This window comes from Brassica napus, chromosome C2, assembly GCF_020379485.1.
Source record: "Brassica napus cultivar Da-Ae chromosome C2, Da-Ae, whole genome shotgun sequence".
Lineage (NCBI taxonomy): Eukaryota > Viridiplantae > Streptophyta > Magnoliopsida > Brassicales > Brassicaceae > Brassica > Brassica napus.
The window spans coordinates 15,713,101-15,732,672 of NC_063445.1; the positions used below are offsets into that span (position 1 = coordinate 15,713,101).

At 37.0% G+C, this 19,572-nt stretch overlaps 2 pseudogenes; one reads left to right on the forward strand and one right to left on the reverse strand.

Moving 5' to 3' along the window:
- Positions 1-790: 790 nt before the first annotated feature.
- LOC106435312 lies at positions 791-7,730 on the reverse strand (annotated as a pseudogene).
- A 1,351-nt stretch (positions 7,731-9,081) lies between these two features.
- LOC106422366 lies at positions 9,082-16,033 on the forward strand (annotated as a pseudogene).
- Positions 16,034-19,572: the final 3,539 nt, after the last annotated feature.

The following is a 19,572-nucleotide window of genomic DNA, read 5'->3' on the forward strand; positions in this document are numbered from 1 at the left end:
GCGATTTCTAATCTGTTTGTCGATACTATGTAACGCACTGGGTTAGTAGAGGGTATTCACCATGACGAGTGGCTTAAATATATGATTTAATAATAGTCTCAATGAGGTTGTTGTATTCGATAAGTTAGAGGAAATTTATGGAAGAACCTTAAAAGGTTAGTCCTTCCCCAAGATCATTCATCAGAAGTCTTGGTTTTTCTTTTAAGGACTTTTCATTTGTATATTCTCTTACTTTATTGAATTGAAACTAAAAGTGTTTTCATGACCCAAAGCTGTGTACATACTTTAGAACTATCTGGAACCTAAAAAAGTATATAAATGGACTTGGAAGCTTAAATATTTTGTTGGGGATTCAGCTGCTGTAGCCTGCAGTAAGTCTGTATGTCCCAGTCTTCTTTCGATGCTTTAGTTTCTCTTGGTTACCTTTTCATTATTAGACAGATTCTAAATAACCGCTCTCCACATAAGAAAGTCTAAGACAAGTTAGTATGCAGTTCCCACGGGCATGCCCATTTGGACATGGTCTCTATTGGTCTTGGACATTTGTTTGGATCATTGTCCAATATAGCCCACCCATTACTACCCAAAACTGAAATGGTCTAATTGGTCAAACTCAATTGGGCTTTTTGGACGGACCATTTGACAGCTCCAATTACTCTCTTGCTGTCTTTTAGCAAACTGCGGTTCATTGTTTATGAAAGACGATCCTGGGAAAAAAAAGAAGTATGAACCTTTATAAATAAGTGGAATCTATCCAGATTTCCTTAGGCAACAAACAAACAGAGGAAGCTGCCATATAATGGGATAGCTGATATATTTGAAAGTATGATGGGTTTATATAAACAATGTAGATATTTTTTTGGAGCGGTCAAAAACAAAAAGTAATATCTTAAATGAGAGCTTTGAAACATACTACTATTTTAGTACGTTTATATATTCTTTCTTTATGTGATATTCATGGATTATACTTCTGTTGAAGCAGAAACATCCTCAGAAAGTGTAGAAGAATCCTGAAGAGGAGCTGGGGGAATTTGCAAAACAGGCCTAGGTGGGACTTCGAGAGCGTCCAAGTTTCCTTCCATCATCTCTACCACTCTGTTCATCGGTGGACGATCTGATGGAGATGACTGAATACACCACAAACCCACCAGTGTCATCTTCTTTGCTATCTCCTCCTCTTCGCTGATGATTCCACTCCCCTTAAGCCTTTCATTCTCTCCTTTCTCCAGATCCTCATATATCCAATCTGGAAAGTACATTGAACTTGCGTTTGATGCAGAGTTTTGATCAGCTCGTTCTTTGTTCCTTGCTCCAATCATCTCAAGGACTAGCATACCATAGCTGTACACATCTGACTTGTGGGAAACGCTACCATACATTCTTGAAAACACTTCAGGTGCAATGTACCCTATCGTTCCTCTTGTGCCCAGTAGTGACAAGATACTTTCCTTCTTCTTGCAGAGCTTAGCAAGGCCAAAGTCTGAAACTTTTGGGCAAAGATTTTCGTCTAACAGTATATTATGTGGTTTTATGTCAAAATGTACAATCCTTGCTTTGCAGCCATGGTGCAAGTACTCCAGACCTCGAGCAATTCCTAAAGAGATATTGTGTAATGTCATCCAATCCAAACTCATTGAAGCATTTTTGGAGATAAACCTATCAAGCGATCCATTTTCAAGAAATTCATAGAGAATTGCTCTCTTTGAACCTTCAACGCAGAATCCAAGTAGGTCTACAATGTTGACATGAGAAGTTTTGCTTATGCTCGCAACTTCATTGATGAAGTCTTCCCCATTTCCCTTTGAGTCTTTCAAGATCTTCACTGCAACACTACGACCATCACAAAGGGTTCCTCTGTAAACTGTTCCAAATCCGCCTTTCCCAACCCTTTCAACGAATGACTTTGTAATTATCTTTACTTGCGCGTAGCTATACTGTTTCAGTGGAATAAGGGCCTTTAGATCGTGTTGTCTAAGATCGTCTGATGTCTTCTTTGTGCACCACATGACATAGAAGATTCCTACCAAAAATAAGCTGACCACTGATCCCCAAAAAACAACTCCGAATCCTAAGACGAAAACAATCCAAAGTTTTGATAATAAAATTAAGATGTTGCCGTATGGTATATGGGAATCAAATCAGGTTTATTGAAAGAAAAGGAGAAAGGTGAGTACCTAGTTTCGCTTTAATAGAAAACCCTGCATCAAATATAACCGCATTAGGAAAGTTTCGAATCAATGTATAATATGCGGAAAAAAATGTATAATATGCGAAATATTAGGAGCTTAAGGGCTTATTACTTTATTAGTTGACAAATTATTCATTAATTTATTCAATATTTTACATTTATATTATTTTAAAAAATATATATATTTAACTAGAAACTTACTTTGATGAAAAAGTAAATATACTAAAAACGATCAAGGTAAGAGAGAAAAGATATGGATAACTTGATAGTGAATATGATATAATTAAACTAGTTATAATCTATTTTAATGTTACTTAATTTATCAGATTTAAATTATTGATTTACACAAATTTGATTCGTTTTAAAATAATCTAGAATATGACTAGTTTAAACACAACGATTGTGAATGCATGTGTGGGAGTACAAATGCAAGTGATTACAGTTTCAAGCGTTATTAAATGATTCATACGACTGGCGGTTAGGAAACGGGTTTGCGGTACAAAATAATTATGATTGATTGATTAGTACATACATTAGATGTTTAATAAAAATTATCAGTATTAAAATACTATATATTTATAAAATATAATTAATAATAATGATATGTTTTTGTTGTTTTTCAGTTTCGACAATAATAAAAACATGTTTCTCTTATAAATACTATTATTATATTTTTAATATTTCATTTGATTTCTATATATCTTATATATTAGTGGTTAATATTTTTGATAGAGATTGTTTTAGTTTAAAGTTGTTATGAAAATAGTTTAAAACTTTTAATTTATCAACCAACAACCATATAAACATTAGAAAGAACAAGCTTTAAATTTTGAGAAGTTCGGAACAGTACAAACGGATGACAAAGTTATGTGATTGTTTTAACTTTTAAACATCAGCAACACTACCAGCCCGCAGTGTTTGCGGGTGGCAGCTACAAAACCAATCAAGGTCTCTGATTTTTAAAACATTAATTGGAATTGACAGAATTTTTCGAAAGAGGTGGTTCTGGTACAAGAAACATGTAAGCAAGAGATCTTACCCCAAAAGAGATGATCACATATATTGGTATGAACCCAACCGTCACAATAGCAAACGAATCTGCTTGAAATCTGAGTGTATCCACATGCACCCCAAGAGACCATGCACAAGGAACAATCTTCGTTAAATGCAAGATCAAAACCTTCTTCAAGAGCCTTCTTCAGATTATCTGGAGTCGGTGTTCTCTCTAGTGTATCCAGTGCGGGTCTAGATGCAGGAATACTGACATTTCTTCTGCAAATACCCTTGAAGTCATTTATAAGGCCTCTAACCCCGCTAAGCAAAGGGGAAGAGAGGTTTCTAGTTACATAGTAACTCCGCACATCATCATGACAAGAAATCTCTCCAACATAAGTAGAAACAGACTGTGAAAGCTCTGTGCGGCAGTCGTAATAAATTGTCAGCATTTCGGTGTCCGGAGAGAATGGGATCACATTTTCGTCAAATGGCGCACTTACTGGGTTTAGCGGACAAATATTCCCGATATAATCCGATCTTGAAAGTCTTATGACACGAGAACTATAGTCCATCTCTAAGATTCTGAACTTGACAGAGAAGATTGTAAGCTCTGCGAAACTTGCGTTGCATTCTAGCTTGAAGTCAGGGTGGCCGCAATCTTCCCTACCAGGAATCCAGAAAGGGTACATGAGATCTTTTTGATCCCCACAGCTAAACGAGGCACTACAACGTCTGCGAATGTCATCAGCTGAAATTACCCAAGTTAGAAACTTAGAATCACAAAGAGCAGCCAGAGTATTAATAAAAGTCTTAGTTACACTAAATTACCCAACAAAAGGATAGAATCCAGTTTACAAAATATGATAACCGCAAAGGCTTCACTAAATGCTAAGTTAATGTCAATTACGGGGGAGCCGGACTAATATCCTGTTATGTTTATATCTTGTATGAAAATTAACTGAGGGAGATCAAAACAGAGACCACTTAGACAAATAGCTTACTAGTTGTTTGATGAGTGAGTTACTCTCAAAGACACATTTGTCTTTTTTCTTTCATAAAAGGACACATTATGTCTGAAGCACACAATTCATGAAACTAAGATCTTTTTTTGACCATTATGCCCTTTAGCTTTACGTGTAGTTAGCAAAAAAAAAAGAATTAGTTACTTTCTTCTAGTTAGTTAAGTTAGGAAAATAGTTGGATTATTAATGTTTTTTTCCAAACTGAAATATCTTCTGTCTCTGTCGCAAGCTTCACTTGATTCATTTTCTTCGTGGATCTTCTCACCTTCGACTGCAACTCGTGGCAACCAAGCTTGGCGGCTTCTCTCCCATTACAATCTCCAGCCACTGTACTCCAACCAACAGTTCTCAACCGCAAACCTCCTTTGTTGCGTATGCTTCATATCCTCCGTGATTAACCTGTCTTGAGCTCTCTCTTTTCCGCCGCAGCTCGTCGCGTCTGTCTCAGGCCACCAGACCATCTCCGTCGTCTTGCTCTGCCGACGGTGTCATGCTCGGATTCAAGCCTCGTCGTGCTCATCATCGCTGTCTCTGTCTCGTCACATAAGAGATCAAGCAACAATGGTGGATTTTCAATAATTTTCAGATTTGGTCCTTCACTTTTTGATTTCTTTCGATTGTTTTGCAGAAATGTCCTCTTAAATTAACACCAAACTTTCAGTTGTGCAGTTTAGACCCCAATAAATTTTATTTCTCTACTTCTGCTTCACAATCCTCAAATTATAGTTTTCTACCAATAAAAGGACAACAACTATGTTCTTATACTTGATGTCTCTCTCTTTTATCAATCATGAATAAAATAAAGAAGTTGTAGCATGGATTGGAGACAGGTTTTTGTAACATTTTTTTATGGATACGTCTTTGTGGACGAGTGTTATGTGGACAGATGAATTGTGGACGAGTGTTATATGGATAGACGAATTGTGGACGAGTGTTAACATTGTGGACAGTTTTCTGGTGGATATATATGTTGTGGACAAGAGTCATGTGAATGTGTTCTTATAAACAAGTTTGTAGTGGACCTGTTCTTATGGACAAGCTCTTACAATTATAGTTGTGTAACTATGACTGTTTGTGAACATGTTATTGTAGACAAAGATCGTGTTTGAAGTTTAATCTATCTAGGGTTTGTGTTGTTTGTTTGAAGATAATCCATCTAGAGAACATATTGTATTGTGACGTTTTGAAAGAGAGAAAGGGATTAAGCTTTTTGTGTGGACGCAATTCAATGGACGTAATTTATGTAGACAAGCTTCTGTGGACATAATTTATGTGGACACAAAAATGTTATAATGTTTTTGTGGACAAGTTTCTATGGACAAAATATATTTGTATCCATATATATATTTTTGATATTTTATAAATTTTTATTTTATTAAATAATATTTAATGGACATAGCAAGTGTGGATATGAGTTGATAAGAAAATTATTCTTACGTAAAGTACATAATTAAAAGTTTGAGACGAAATCAAGAGGATCTATAAGTAAATTAAAGAATGTTGGGGTCAAATTGCAAAAATCCAAAAATGGGAGGACTATATGTGTAAAATAGAGTAATTTGACCATTGTTTCTTTTAGAGCTTTCTCTCTGCAACAGAAGCCACCATGAAGAGATAAAAAACTTAGATCCAAGGCAACTACCTCGAGTTCATCCACGTCGAATCCCAAGTTCATCCACGGAAAATCACGAGCTAATCCACTGAAAAGGATGGGCGACATGTGAATCAAACTTAGATCCAAGACAGCTTTGTGGATAGTTCATTTGTGGACAAGGAAATTGATGGACATGAAAAGGATGGGCGACATGTGAATCAAATGTTGCAGGAGATACATCGGCTTTGCTGTCTGCTTAAGAAGAAAATCAAAACTTTATTTATTTCTTATCTTCTTGTATATCAATTAGAAACAAGGATGAAAGAGGAAAAAAATTTGTAGATGAAATTCTCATAGTTCAATTAGAAGCAAACCTTGGATGTATTCGTCGGCGAAGATCTAGAATCACCCAAGCTGAAATTTCAGAATCGACTTTCCTTAGCTCCCAATCTGAAGTTTCCATGAATTCGAGATTTAAAAAATAAAGTGGTGAAAGATAAAGATTCGACAACAAAAATTAGTAATTTAGAATTATAAAAAAAAAAATCTACAAATTTAGTGAAGTAGAAGAATATTTAGAAGGATACGAAAGATGAGAGATGAAGATGACGATAGATGGAGGCATGATTAAGTTTAGGGAATTAAAAAATATGAAACTAAAAGGTGAAAGTTAAATGGAATTATATTGAAAATAATTTTGACACATGTTATGACATCTTCTTTTTAGTTGAAGGGCAATTCAGACAAATGAACATAAGAAAGTGTTCTCTTAACTCAATGTGTCTTTATATGTAATTGATAACTCATAATGTGTCTTGGAGGGTAAATGTTTCTTGTTTGATATATTGGAAATCTACCAATTTCAGTTTCAATCTGTGAGCCACAAGAAGCTCAATAAAAATAGATATGAAATGATAGTTATGCATAAGAAACTTACCATCAGGAGGATAGAGTGGAGCGCATTTAACTCCTGATGGAAAGGTTTGGTCGAAGCCACATAAAGCATGAGAGGATAAACATTCTTGACAAGCATTCTCATCGATATTCACCTTCACCTCAAACCCTTCTCTAAGAGCACTTTCCAAGTGTGTCATATTTAACTCTTTCTCTTCTGGAAGAAAACTCGTTGGAAGGTTTACGGTGAAACTCTCTCGGCAGGTGTTATTATATTCAGGTTTTTCAGAAATTGAGATCGGACCTATCTCAGGACATTTAGTCATTTAGAGCTCGAAGGGTAAGAAAGAAAAGGGTCGCAGAGGTAGAATACATTGACGCTCTTGTAGGTTGGCGACAGTTCGAAAATTTCTGTGGGCAAGGTTGCCTTGGTGAAGGTAGAGGAGCAAAAGGAACCTAAAAGGTCTGGTCTGGCAAGTGTAAGAGTGTTAGATGTTTTATTTATTTTCAGAACATAGAACTCTTGGTTTGAGATGATTAAAGAGGTGATGTTATTGATGCAGTGAAGCCGCAGTAATGGATGACCGCAAACTTCTGGACGATTCCTACCTGAGAATGGGAAGCCAGCGGTGACGTCCCCGCACTGGAACAGAGCGTCACACCTCCCAATTTCTTTTTCACTTGAAGCACAAAGAATTTGGTGAAACCTGTAGAAGATGAAGAACAAGATCATACACGAAGTGGGGAGACGATACATGATTTGTTTGCTATCTTTGAACAGAGGAATTGGGAGTTTGGGTTAGGTCTGTAAACAGTGGATGTGATTTAAAGAGATAAATAAACATAAACATGAGGACCAAGTCAAGTCATATAGTGACAGAAGTGGAGACTTGACATGTCAGTATTAGTTTACTTCAAAAGATCTCAGATTCTTCTTGTTTTTCTCGATGCCAAACATTCAAAGACTTATCATTTGAAAATTCTCTATTTGAGGAAATCACCATTCATTATTTTATTCATGGTATAATAGTTTTCTAAGCCCTTACACCATATAGATAAAAAAAAAAAAAACAATAGTAGATTTTAATATATAAGCTTTTCTTTAATAGCTTTATTACTGAACTCTTGAAGTAGTCTCTTCATTATTTTTTTAATAACGCACTAGACGTTGACAGCGCGGATATGAATTTTCAATTTTTAATTATTTATTTTATGAAATAATGTATTTGTAATATTCGTTCATATTATATTCATTAAGTAAATTTTTTTTTTGCATCTTAAACTATCTATTTTTTTTACGAATGTGTGAGATCATATAAAAAAATGAGTATAGAGTTAATTAGATAATTTTAAAAACAGAAATTTTTCTTTCGTGTGCGATATCATATAAATAATGATACGCCCAGTTAACAAAAATCATGATTATTTTATGTGTAATTTTTTTTATTTTGACTATTTCCTTAAAACTATATTAAATTTTACATATTTTAATTATAATATTTTTAATATCTTTACCTTTTTATTTGAAATGTAACTCAATATTTTTTTAAAAATTATAACAAAATATTTAAAAAATATTTTTAGAATTTGTTTGAAAAATATGAAAATTACATTTTAAATTAAAATTATCCTAAAATATGATAAGTTTTGATGTAAACGAAAACTAAAATTATGTCAAAAATAATGATATTCAATGATAATAACAATTTTAATTGATTATTTTTAAAAAAATACATTTACAAAAATATTGTTTGAAAGAAAATTCATTTATCTTTCAAATATAAAATGAAAATATTATAATTAAATAATAAAAAATATAAATAAAAACCATAAATTTAGCAAATGACAAATGAGTTATATTATGCTAAAATTTTCTTTCTAACAATTTATCAAATGACAAATGAGTTATGAGCAAATAATACCATATAATTTTTAAAAACATAGCCATTCTTAAATATGTTTTGAATAAATAATTATTTTTAAATTTAATCAACTGAAAATAATATCTGTACAGTTGTGTGAGTCAAATTCTAGTTTTATTGATGCATGTTATATATTAGTGCTGCATGTTTTAGGTAACATTTTAATGATGCACGTTTTTAAAAATCTCAATTATTAAAATTATGCACATAAGGATAACTCATGAGTTTTTTTGGTTGATTAAATGACATTATGTCTAAATTTATTTAAGGATATTTCATTAAGGTAACTGAAAAAGACAAACAATAAAATAGGAAGTTTAAATTCATTTAAGCATATTTCATTAATGTAACTGAAAAGACAAGTAATAAATTAGGCAGTTTTATTCATTTTAGAATATTTCATAAATGCAACTGAAAAAGACAAGCAAAAAAAAAGAGTTTAATCAATGAAGTAAGAACATTTTCAAATGAGTACTTCTCTTTTAATAATATAGATTGATATAATTAGTTGTACAGCAAGAAACGATAAATTTTGTACTTGTGCAATAGATTTGGACAGGGAAGCAATATATTACATGACTTGTCTAGTCTAAGGCAATTATAGTTTTGGCAATCAGACCATATGCTCGCTTCATTATGATACCTTCCAGTTTTCGAATATCTGGTGTATACTTCATTAAGATACTTTCCAGTTTTAACTTGAGTCTTTGACGTTGCCGGTTGAAAATCTAATCAAATTTCTGACTTTTCTAGTCTTTTAGCTTCCCCATGGTGGATAAGTTAAACGTATAAAGACAAACGATTTTGGAGATAGTATGGTATAGGTTTGCCAACACGTCCTTCTCATATAACCGTGAAGATTTTCCGGAAGAACTGGCTTTTATGTAATATCAACAAAGGTTTGGAAAAAGTAACAAAAACGAAGGGCAGAGGTTATTTTTATGAGTGATTTACGTAGTGGGTCACATTCGCACTTTGTCTATCATGAAAAGTCACATTGGACTGCTAAGACACTTATTATGTGGTTGTATACCATATTACCCTTGTAAAGGCAAACTAGAGTGGGTTTAGTTAGGTTTGGTCTTTAGAACTTTTTTGGGTTTTGAAATTCAAAAATTAAATCTGATTTGGGTCTTGGGGTTGGGTTCCGTAAGAAAATGTTTTTTTTTTAATTTCCTTTAGGGTACGAAGGGGGAGCAAACCGTTTTCATTTTCGCGAACACAGATCCAAGAGCTCTCTCTGTTTGCTCCGACGAAGGCGACAGGGAAAGCGTTTCCGACGAGATTTGAGTGGAGGCTTTAGGAGATACTGAAATGACGACGAGACGGAGACGAGCAGGGCAAGAACCAAGAACCTGCAGCCGATGAGTTTTAAAACTGTTCTCAATCGTGGGTGTTTGGGATTCTAGGGTTTTGTTAGATGTTTTGTGGTTAAAATGAGCGTTGGTACCAGTGTTATCCTATGTTTGATGCAATATATCTCGATTTACAGAGGAGGGAAATAAAGGGGATGGCCCCGATAGGAGATTGCCGGAGTGGCTATTTGCGAGGGACTGATACCCTAGCAAGCGACTGAATGTCTACTCGACACTGGAATACCTCGTCTTTGTGAGGGATGTCCTTCGAGGTACGCTTGAGATGGATCGGATTTTGGGTTCCTACTTTGGCAAGCTGTTCGATTTACCGGCTCAGAGGTAAAGGTGTAATTGGTTTGCATTTGATTCTATGCGTTATGGGAGTTAAAGGTGTAAGGGTAACTGTGTACAAGTGTGTTTAGTGCACTATGGTGCTGCACACGTGTACGGGTTGGTATGCTAATATGCTTATATTTTTTTGGGTGCAGCTTATTGTGCAGCCGGTGATGGAGATTGGCACAAACAAGTCATATGGGTGGGGAAATGGGAAGATGAGATAGAAGATAGGAAAGTGGAATATATGGTTGGGCTTATTGTAGGCGGACATAACTTCAAGAAGTCCAAGTGGTAATGGGGTGATGCAAAAGAGGTTCTGTACAATCACCAGGAGCGTAAGGCAGAAAAGAATAGAAAGAAGCAGGGGGCTGCTTCGACAACCAATGCAGGGGAAGGGCATGTGTTGAAGCAAAGACGGGTTAGCACGTACTTTAGAATGCCAATTTTAGTAGATGACAATAGGTACGACCATAGCTAGCTGCACGAGTGGGTTGTAACATCGAAATATGTGTAAATGTAAGGAATGTGTGTATTTGAACATAAGAGGTGAAAGTGAATGATATTTTGTAAGATTGAGGTCAGTCATGTGAATGTAAATTGTTTGAAAAACAGGTGAAATCGGACTGTAGAATTTGTACACGTAATAAAAAGAATGAGTGGACATTGATTGTTGTTTACGAGAGAACCGAGTAACCATGATTCGTACATGTTGGTAGTTGTACATGTGTACAAGGGATAATGTGGAGCTTAGCATGGATAAGAAAGGTGAGGTGGACAACCTGCAAGAGGTGAGAGTAAATGATGTTTAGTAAGCTTGAGCCCAAGAATGTGAATGTAAACTGTTTTAAAACAGGTGAAATCGGACTGTAGAATTTGTACACGCAATAAAAAGAATGAATGGACATTGAGTGTTGTGTACGAGAGAACCGAGTAACCATGATTCGTACATGTTGGTAATTGTATATGTGTACAAGGGTAATGTTGAGCTTAGCATGTATAAGAAAGGTGAGTTGAGCTTAGCATGGATAAGAAAGGTCAAGGGTATGCCAATACGAAGAGGCACAATCCTTGTCATGTGATGTTTGTCTATGGAGAAATTCCAGTGGCTGTCTTCGATTTGGTTGTACGCATGGATTTGTGCAATTTTGTTGTATACATGATCTGGTGTACATATGTACTTGATGTTATATTACACAATATCTCAATACTCCACAGAGCAAAACATTAGGTTTTTTGATTCAAGATCGAAACTTTACAAGAAGGATAAATTCGAAAATTGTGACAAACATTAGTAGACTCTCAGTCACATGAAAGAGAAACTAACATTGAGGCCAAGATCGAAACTTTACAATCATTGAACACCAAAATCTGCAAGCTTAAGCACTCTGTTTCTTAAACTCCCTCCCCAGTAGAGAAACCATCCCCTTTTGATCCTTTCTTCTTCTGTCTCTTGACATTTCAGATCATCGCAGCTGTAGAAGAAGAAGACATGACGGTGGCAATTGAGGGAATGTTACCGATTGTGGCGGCCTCGAATGAAGAAGAGTGAGAAGAGACTAGCTAGAACTCGGCATGAGCGTAATGCTGAGAGCAGCTCCGGTGTTTGTGAGAGTCATAGCGTAAACAGAGTGTGCGTAACGCTTCTTTGTTCTTGATATTGACTTGAGCACAACTCATCTTCTTCCTTCCTCTCTCTAAGTCAAATGCTCTCTCTACCCATTAGATTTTTCCGATCTGGGAAACCAACAGATTAATGATAAAAAAAATTTGGTTTGTAGAGATTCCAAAAAAAAAAAAAAGAACGATGACAAAGGAGCAGAGATGAGTCTAATAAAATCAAAATAACATTAGATCTGTATAGGAGATATATCAGTTTTGTCATGATCTATAACATTAGATCTAGGCCGTCCAAAATTGCACTAAATCTATGGCTGTAAATCAATCCCGCCCATTTATTTGTTAAGTTGGTCAGGTGATGGTTGAACATGAACTAGAAAGGTTAGGTTAGATCTCAACAGGTGGTTGTGAAAAAGTGTCCTAGTATAAACATGTGACTTAAAGTGATATTAATAAGTGGGAAAGTGACATTGGGCGTAATATTCTCTATTTTTATAGCTGCTGATCGGGTAAATGACGAATATGATTCATTTGTTTTGGGTTTTCTACTTTCTTATTCATATTAAAAAGAAAAAAAGAAAAAGAAAATTTGTGTTTATTAAAATATTGAAGGACGAGACGACTTCCAGAGTCACCTAAAAAGCCATTTTATTAGAAAAAAAACTCTTGATTCTCTGTATTTGAAAACAAAGAAGTTACCAGTGACTTCCCGGATTGGTAATCCAACAATGCGAGCTTCAACAGTTCTACTCAGTAGTGTTGTTCTGATTCAGTTGTTTGCGGCTCAAATTGATGCTAAAAGATCAAAAAGTCCATGGCAGACTCTCAGTGGTTAGACTTCTCTCACTTTCTATCTATTTGTTAGTTTCTTTGCATGAATCTCCAAGAAAAATAGGAAAAACCTAGAGAAAGTAGAACATATATGCAGTAGAAGAGGTTGTGACTACTTTTCTGTTTCTTACCAGGTGATGCTCCACTTGTGATTGCTCGTGGTGGGTTTTCTGGATTGTTTCCAGATTCAAGTATCGATGCTTACAACAACGCAATGCAGACAAGTGTAGCCGGTGCTGTTCTATGGTGTGATGTTCAGCTAACCAAAGATGGACATGGGATTTGCTTCCCTGATTTAAAATTGAACAATGCTTCAAGTATTGGATATGTTTACCCAAATCGCCAAAAATCTTACCCGGTTAATGGAGTCACTATTCAGGGTTGGTTCACCATTGATTTCGCCTTGAGGGATCTCAAGAATGTTTCTTGTAAGTATTTATGACTCAACTACCTTTCCGTGAACCAGCGATGTTAGTCCAGTGGCGCTTGAGGGAATAAACCCAATACGGCAAAACCTGGTTCGAACTCCGCTGACCACACGGATATGAGCTATTGCTTTTGGCTCATTTGAATGCCCAGGAGAGGGTCTATCCGTGGATTGTACCTATACCCGGGGTTAGTTCTGTGTCTTTAATAGACTCGGGTTTAACCCTTTTATCTTCAAAAAAAAAAACTACCTTTCTGTAAAAACATAATTTGTATTTATCTTGTTACTATTCACGAATGTCATTTCTGTTTTAACATGTTTGCAGTGATCCGAGGAATATTTTCCAGATTAGAAAAATTCGACGGAATATATGCGATTTTAACGGTTCAAGATGTATCCGTGCAGATAAAACCAGAAAGTTTTTGGTTAAATGTTCAGAACGATGCGTTCTATGCTCAACATAATCTGAGCATAAGCAGTTTTCTGATATCAGCTTCGAGAACTGTTTCCATTGACTACATCTCTTCCCCTGAAGTGAATTTCTTTAGAAAAATTGCTCGCCGTTTCGGGCGTAAAGGGCCGAGTTTGGTGTTCCAGTTTCTTGGGAAAGAAGAATTCGAGCAGACAACAAAGCGAACATATGGTTCTATCTTAAGTAACCTAGCTCATGTCAAGAAGTTTGCTTCAGGAATTCTTGTTCCCAAATCGTACATATATCCACTCGATGACAAGCCGTACTTGCTTCCTCCTACATCATTAGTTCACGATGCCCACAAAGCAGGACTACAACTATATGTGTCAGGTTTTGCAAATGATGCTAATATTGCATATAACTACAGTTTCGATCCAGTGTCTGAGTATCTATCTTTTGTGGACAATGGCCATTTCTCTGTGGATGGTGTGCTCTCTGATTTTCCCATAACTGCATCTGCATCCATTGGTAAGCAATATCTCTTCTACAAATATCTTCTCCTTGAAAATTTCTGGAATTACTCTCAAAATCCAAGATTTTCTCTTCATATCTTTTTATTTCAGACTGCTTTTCCCATGTTAGCAGACACGCTACGAAACAGGGTAATGATATTAATTACTTTGATTTTTAAAAAGAAAATTTACCAAATAATATAAATATAATTGACTTTGTCATCTACCAAATGGTTTATCTTTCAGTGGATTTTCTTGTCATAAGTAAAAATGGTGCTAGTGGGGACTATCCTGGATGTACAGACTTGGCATATGAGAAGGCAATCCAATATGGTGCTGATGTTATCGATTGCTCGGTCCAAATGTCAAGCGAAGGTACACCCTTTTGCTCAAGTTCGATAGATCTCACGCAAAGTACAATGGTCATCCAAAGTCCTTTTAGAAATGGTTCAACAATTATTCCTGAGATTAGTTCAGATCCTGGAATATACACTTTTAGTCTCACATGGCCTGAGATCCAGAGCTTGACTCGTAAGTTTCCCCACTTGGCCAACTCCTACTTAACACAAAATATTTCGTTTCTTGACAACTTTACATCATAACTTGACATGATCTTTGTACTTGAGAGTTACATAAATATACTCCCATCTGTTTGGGCAGCTGCGATTATGAACCCCTACAGATTATACAATATGTTCAGGAATCCAAATGAGAAAAATTCTGGGAGGATTATCTCACTCTCTGAATTCCTAAACTTGGCAAAGAACTCCACTTCTCTCTCAAGTGTTTTGATCAGTTTAGAGGTTAGTTCTTGTATCTCTTAATAGTTAATACTCAAGATTTTAGCAACCAGACTGTGACGTCTTCTAATGGCCAAATCACTTTTTTTTGTCCTTCAGGATGCAGTGTACCTGAGAGAGAAGCAGGGCTCGACGTGGTTAAAGCGGTTCTCGAGACACTCACGGAAACTGGTTACAGCAATGGAACAATCACAACCAAGGTCATGATTCAGTCAACGCACAGCTCGGTTCTTGTTGACTTCAAGAAGCAGAGCAAGTACGAGACTGTCTACAAAATTGAAAAAAATATTGGTGATATTAGTGACTCTGCTATTGAAGATATAAAGAAATTTGCTAACGCTGTTGTCCTCAGAAAATCATCAGTCTTTCCAGTCGCTGACTCGTTTGTCACTGGGCAAACCAATGTTGTGGAGAGGCTGCAGAAGTCTAAGCTCCTGGTTTACGTGAAACTCTTTCACAATGAGTTTGTATCCCAACCATATGACTTTTTTGTGATGCAACTGTTGAGATAAACACATATATCACTGGAGCCGGTCTCAACGGAACCATCACAGAGTTCCCTCTCACAGCTGCAAGATACAAAAGTAAGTGGTTTAAAATTACTACGAAATGTCTCACAAACTCCTAACTTTGTTTCTCTTATTCAGGGAACCAATGTTTGGGCAGAAAACAAACTCCATCTTACATGTCCCCTTTAAAACCCGGTGGCCTCTTAAGCATTGTGAATCCTAAGTCCTTACCTCCAGCAGAACCTCCATACCTGGTTTTCACAGCAGATGATGTCACTGAGTCTCCACAACCTCCGGCTACAGAAAAATCCCCATCCTCATCAACCAATGCACAAACACATAGGCCTAGCGGACATACTCGACTCACTCTATCTCTTTGCCTCTCTGTTTTTGCTTCCCTTCTGCTTCTGTAATCAGCCTTTGATATCATCTCCTCTCTGTTCATAATGTCTATTTCCTTCGTAACCCTGGCGAGTCTTTAACTTCTTTGTTTTGATACAACAACTTGTGGACTGAATCAAAACCAATACATATGTTTTTGATACAATTGGTTGGCACTGCCAAGAACTTCTAAGGGATACCATTGATTTATATAGAAACTCCTCTGCTTTTCTTCTTCTTCTCTCCCGTATGGACTTCCTAAGATTTATTACAAAAGATAATATTGAGGTTCCTGTTTTACTAAAAATCCCACTAACTCAATTATTTTAGCTTAGCAATTGTTTAAGAACACAACCTGGCTGAGGCTGAGGTTGAACTTGTTAATCTTTTACCAACCGCTTGTGTTACACAATGATCACTGTGTGGTACACACGAGTTCGAGAGAAAGAATAAGATAGATGTTACAGGCTTACTTCAGATGGTTCCGAAAATGATGTAACTTATCTGAAATACTTTTTATTATTGAGATTCTTGTGTTGATGTTACATCAAATGATTGATCTTTATATAGAGAACGAATTATTAAGCTAAGAGACACACCTCTTAACATGAAGAGTTACAACTCTTTGTGTAATAACATAAATAACTAACTTATGTAAATGTATCAAGGAGATATTAGATTATAGTTTAATACTCCTCCTTAATCATATCTCGACTTGAGTCCAAGCTGCTTCCTTAAATCTTCAAACCTTGAACCGCCCAATGCCTTTGTGAGAATGTATGCGAGTTGATCCTCCCCTTTGCAATACTTCAGTTCAATGATTCCTTTCTGCTCAGCTTCCCTCACGAAATGGTACTTGATCTCTATGTGCTTTGTCCTTCTGTGTTGCACCGGATTCTTCCCAATTGCTATTGCTGATTTGTTGTCACATAAGATCGGAATGCCTCCTTCAAACTTCTGATCAAAGTCATCAAATAGTCTTTGTAACCACACTGCTTGATTTGTTGCTGCACACACGGCTATGTACTCCGCTTCAGCTGTTGATTGCGCCACTGTTTGTTGCTTGCTTGACTGCCAACAGAACATGGCTGATCCAAGAGTAAACACATAACCTGAAGTGCTTTTCTTGTCTTCCTTAGAACCACCCCAATCGCTGTCTGTGTAGCCTACAAGTCTTGGTTCTTTCACGCTTGTGAAGTACACTCCAAAGTTTGATGTTCCTTTGACATATCTTAACACCCTTTTGGCTTCTTGGTAGTGCTTCATGCGAGGTGATGACATGTATCTTGAGAGATAGGCACTTGCATACATCACATCAGGTCTTGATGCACACAAGTACAAAAGCCCTCCAACGATGCTTCTATACTTAGTCGGATCTCCATACTCCTTGTCATCTTCAACTTCTTTTCCTTGTGATGTAAGTGGGTTGCTTACGCTCTTGCTGTCTCGCATCCCAAACTTGTCTACAAGTTTGTTTGCATACTTTTCTTGTGAAAGAAATATGCCTACATCGTCTTGAATTACTTCCATTCCAAGAAAGTAGTTCAACAATCCAAGATCCACCATCTCGAATTCTTTCTTCATGTTCTCCTTGAATGTGTTGATGCTCTGAATGTTACTTCCTGTGATGATTATATCATCCACATATAGACTCACGATCAACACATCTCCTCCTTGCTTCATGATGTATAAAGCCGCATCATTCATACTTCTCTTAAAACCATTTTGAAGAAAGTATGAATCAATCCTTCCATACCATGCCCTTGGGGCTTGCTTTAAACCATATAAAGCTTTGTGTAGCCTTAACACCTTGTGTTCCTTCCCGTGTGTCACATACCCAGGTGGTTGTGTGACATACACTTCTTCCTTGAGGTCGCCATTGAGAAAGGCTGACTTCACATCCATCTGGTACAATCGCCACTTCATCTGAGCCGCATAGGCAAGTATGGCTCGTATTGTATCATGTCTTGAGACAGGAGCAAACGTCTCAAGGTAGTCAACACCATACTCTTGAGAGAACCCTCTTGCAACTATCCGCGCCTTGTGCTTGATGTGATTCCCGTTTGCATCGGTCTTGATCTTGTAGATCCACTTCACACTTATCACATTCTTCTTATTTGGCTTGTCCACTAGTTCCCACGTCTTGTTCTTCTCAATCATGGCTATCTCCTCATTCATCGCTTCTCTCCATTCCTTGGTACCACACGCTTCATCATAAGTGTATGGTTCTTCATTTGCATGAAGACAAGCTTTTATAGCTTGAGCCGCTTCATCAAGCTCTACTCTCGGTGCCCTTTCTATGATATCAACCATGGACCTGAACTTCTTTGGTGCCTCAGAAGCTTCTTCATCTCCACTACTAGTATCATGATCATCATTTTGAAAGAGAACAGGACCGAAAGTACCTCCAAATTGTTCCTCAGGGCTGGATGTACCTTCGGTTTGTTCCTCAGGACTGGATGTAACTTCGGTTTGTTCCTCAGGCAAGTGAGAGTCTTTTCTAGACAACTCCAATGCTTCCTTACTTCTTCTTGCCTTTTTCCAATCCCACTTCTTGCTTTCTTCAAACTCGACATCTCTTGATACTTCAATCTTCTCATTCTCCAAGATGAGAACTCTATAGCCTTTGGATTGGTTGCTATATCCAACAAAGACTCCACGCTTTGCCTTGACGTCTAACTTCCTCCTCTTTTGATCCGGGACATGTATGTAGCATATGCTACCAAACATTCTCATGTGTGACACATATGGCTTGTGTCCACACCACTTCTCTATAGGAGTGACATCTTCCTCTATCGCCTTTGATGGTAGACGGTTTTGAAGGTATGAGGCAGTGTATACCGCTTCTGCCCATAACTTGAGCAGTAAGTCTTGCTCTGCCAACATCGATCTAGCCATCTCCACCAAGGTCATATTCATGCGCTCCGCTGCACCATTTTGTTGTGGTGAATAAGGCAATGTGACTTGCTTATTGATTCCTTCTTCTTCACAGAACCGGTTGAATTCTCGTGAAGTGAACTCACCACCTCCATCTGATCTCAGTGTCTTGATGGTACAATCCGATTGCTTCTCCACCATTGCTTTGAACTTCTTGAACAGTGAGAATGTCTCTGACTTTTGCTTCATGAAGTATACCCAACACATGTGAGTATGATCATCCAAGAATAGCAAAAAGTATCGGCTTCCATCAACGGGTTTACTTCGGTGATCCTTCTTTGGATCATTCTTCTTCTGTTTCTTCAGACACTCGCTCTCGGTATGATTGTTCTTCTTGCAGTAACCACACCACTTCTTGCTTCCTCGACGCTTTGAGTTGTCTGATGTAACACCAGAATTTCCGTGCTTAACACGAGCATCGAATGCTCCTTCATTGGTGCTTTCTTCTCTTGCAGCCAGCCTTGCTTCATGAGCCTTCAAAATCCCGATCAACTCTGTCATCTTTGTTGAAGTCAAATCGCTTGTTTGCTCCAACACACTGACTATGCTATCGAACTTGGCTGGGAGAGAGATGAGTATCTTCTGTATGAGTTGAACATCCGACTTCTGTTCACCATGATAAGTTAATTGATTTGCCAATTCAACTATCTTATCCGTGAAGACCTTGATGTCTTCATTCTCATACATCTTCAGATTCTCGTACTCCCTTCGCAACGTTTGAAGCTTAATCAAACGAACTTGAGAAGAGCCTTCATACTCTTCCTTCAATGCATCCCACGCCTCTTTGGATGTTGATGCTGCTGCAATCCGTGAGAAGGTATGATCCGATACAGCAGTTT